Genomic DNA, 3,294 nt, shown 5'->3' with positions numbered 1-3,294 from the left:
ACAATATATACACTTCTGTTGTATAAAGCTAGAAAAATTATATTTCACTGCAATTGTATAATTCACAATTGTATAATTCTTTGGCCTTTTTCTCTGCAATATTTGAAGTAAAATGTTTGTAAATTATATAATTAAGTGTATAACACGAAGATATAAATTTTTGCATGTGTATATACAATTTTCTCTCGCTTTAAACAAAACAGAAACAGAAATTATACACTTCTGTGTATAAAGCGAGAGAGGCGAGAATGGGAGAGTGGCGAGTGAGACTTCTGGGAGAGAGACACCTGACAAATTTTTGTCAATGTTTGCTATGGAGCACAATTAAATCAAACCCTAGCTATTCAATTTAATTTAGGTTATTAGTTTGCTATTTTATACAATTTTCCCTTTTTTTATTTCCCGGCCCGTTTTCCCTTTCCCAGGCCCAAATTTTATTTTATTTTTAACTCAGCAGCCTATCCCAATGACCTTCCCTTCCAGACCCAACTATACCTCTTTTCCCAAGCTTCTTTTTATTTCTCAGCATCCCATCCCAATGACCTTCACTTCCAGGCCCAATTCCATTTCCTATCTTCAGCTCCAAATTCCCCATTCCCAGCACAGCAAGCCAAAATACCCGACCCCATTCCACCTTGTTTCTTCTTCACATTGAAATTCCAAAAAATTTGGAGAAGAAATCCAGTACGCCAACGTCTTCTTCCCCATAAATCAAGCAACAAATCATAGTTGACCAAACCCGAAAATCGTGCCAACAGTACCATTGTACGCCTTCTTCTTCTTTTTCCTCAAAATCGGGCAACTCCAGCTCCAAGCGGCGTTATAGTGTACCATCATTGTCCTTCTCGCTTGCAGACCCATCACCCTCACATCAACTTTTCCCCCTTTTGCGGATTTTCAGAGTGAAGATACAACTCCATGCCTTTTACTGTTGATCTCTAAAAGGAGTAAAAAAAAAAAATTTCAAACTCTTTCTTTCAAAAATCCAATGGATTTCCCACCAAATTTCTATGTTCTTCCCCTATAAATAGTTCCCATGCTCAAGGGATTTGAGGAGAGGCTCGGGAGTTGAGTTTTGAAGCCATAATTACTTTACACTAGAAAGTTTCAAGCGAATCTCTAAAATATAGTTTGCAGCTGGTTTTGAACTTCTTGGCTGTCTATTTGTACTTGAATCTTGTGGTAGAAGAATCATTGCTCTCAAGCTCATTGCCGTCACCGAGTTCGCTGCTCCAAGAAAGGTAAATTCAATTCCTCTCTTATCTTTTAAGCTGTCCTGTTTTGTTCGATTTTGTATATGTATTCAGATTATTGTGTTTTGGTAATCTCGCGTGTGTATAATATTATTGTTCTGATTTTGTGGCCATGAGTTTTCCATATAATGAAATTAGAGTATGTGAGTTTATTCCTTATTCTTGGGTATTGCAACTTAAAAGAGCATATATTTCTTCCATGGTGATACACTACTTTTTAGTTGAAAATCCCAAAAGGCATGAAACTGTTCATTATAGCTAACCGATTTGAGATTTTTTTTTCTCTTTCTTCAATCTGTAGAATGGATGTTCGAATTTTTTTTAACCTCTCTATGTGACTTGTGCACTTCTCCACGTTTGTTTAAGTCAATGTTGATTTGCTTCTATTTACTAAATTCGGAAAAATAATAATCTCGGAGCATGAGTCCTTAATAATATATGTTATCCCCAACTGTCTAAAGCTAATGGTTCAATGTGTGTTGATATTATTGTACCAACTAATGGCTTTTGAATATAAACAGTAATATTATTTTCTCATGTAGGATAATTTAGTCTAATTCTTCGTCTTGTTTTCTAATTCAATTGCAAATAGGGTAGAATTATATTGGTGTTACTATTGTTGAAATTCTCTAAGATTGACGATTTTCTCCCTTTGCTTAAAACTATAATTTTCACTTCTTCAGGAAGTAGTAGTTTTAAGTTGTAAAATTTGCTTAGTTGAATATGTTGCCTTTATTATTTTAACCAATTTTTAGTTAAATCTTTGTCCTTGTGTTGCCAGTATTTGTGGTGTTGCTATGCCCTCAAGTGTGGTGGCCAACAAATTTGTTTGTTAGAGAATATAAAGATAAGATTTTTGCATATTAGTCGAAGTAATGGTTGAATGTGTTTTACACATGATTAAAGAGGGCATTTCTTCCTTGTGTTTTCTCTTCCAGTGAGCTTATTCCAAAATCAATAAATATTATTACCATTATAAGTGATTTGATCATTGACTCATCATATTATGGTATAGTTGTTTGAGTGTTTATTTGCTTAGTATTCATACCGTTAAACATTCTAAAATTAAATGTGTTTTGACTATTGCGTTTCCGTTTAGCTATTGAGAGGCAATTGAACTTATTATTATCCTACATGCTTAATCATTTTAGTTGGTTTCATTATGATTAACGATTAATGTTTATCTCTTTTCCTCACATGAACGTTCGGTCCGAGTCCATATTTGGGACTCCCTCTTTCCTCGCATATTTGAGTTGAGCAATAAAGGCTCGATTTTCGCTTTCCTATCTCTCGAGTCAGCCCTCTATATATTCAGAAGCAGTTACAGGTTCTGAAGACACAACAAACAGCTGCAAATTAGTTGATAAATGTTCAAAAGCCTGAAAAACAAGTTGTATACATGATATATAAAACGTTTATAAACTGATATACAGGTTCATGGCAGCAAATATGCAGACAAAAATGTGAAATATAAATATGAGGTAAAAATGCAGGTGTTCGGAAGCAAGAGATACACGCAGAGAGCTGATATATACGTCAATATACACTGATATACAGTCTATGTATACAAAAACGGGATTGGGTTAAAACCCAAAACTTGCAGCGAAATTGGCCCAAGAAAAGGCCCAATTTCATTGTCTCTTTCACTCTCCTAATTGTTTTGATTATGTTGACTAATTTCATTTAACTCTAACTTCAGAATTGATAATTAACTTACTTAAATCCCCAAAAGATGAATTATCTTTTGTATGTATAATTTATTTTTATGTCAAGTATATGAGTAAAATTAATATCTTTAGTCAAACCTATGTTCTTAAAAGATATATATTCTTTAACGATTTTCGCTTAACCATTTTATTATTTAAAAAAAATTATTTTAAGTTAGGTGAATCTTTTATTCTTCCAATAATTAAAAAAATGGGTTTTAATTCTTAAATTATTTTGGCTTGAGTTATTATCTTTTTGAAGTGATGAAAAACAAAATTAGTTTGGTTAAATTCTATTTACTTATAATTAATTCATATATATATAAAAAAAAACT

At 32.8% G+C, this 3,294-nt stretch overlaps 1 long non-coding RNA gene across 1 annotated transcript; it reads left to right on the top strand.

The window, feature by feature from the left end:
• Positions 1 to 248: 248 nt before the first annotated feature.
• Positions 249 to 3,057, top strand: LOC138340663 (uncharacterized). Its single transcript, XR_011213382.1, has 2 exons — positions 249 to 1,241; positions 2,687 to 3,057. It is a non-coding gene; the product is annotated as an uncharacterized lncRNA (long non-coding RNA).
• Positions 3,058 to 3,294: the final 237 nt, after the last annotated feature.

This window comes from Solanum lycopersicum, chromosome 12 (genome assembly GCF_036512215.1).
Source record: "Solanum lycopersicum chromosome 12, SLM_r2.1".
Taxonomy (NCBI): Eukaryota; Viridiplantae; Streptophyta; class Magnoliopsida; order Solanales; family Solanaceae; genus Solanum; species Solanum lycopersicum.
The sequence above is the reverse complement of the archived record's forward strand: the minus strand, read 5'-3'. Positions and strand labels throughout refer to the sequence as shown.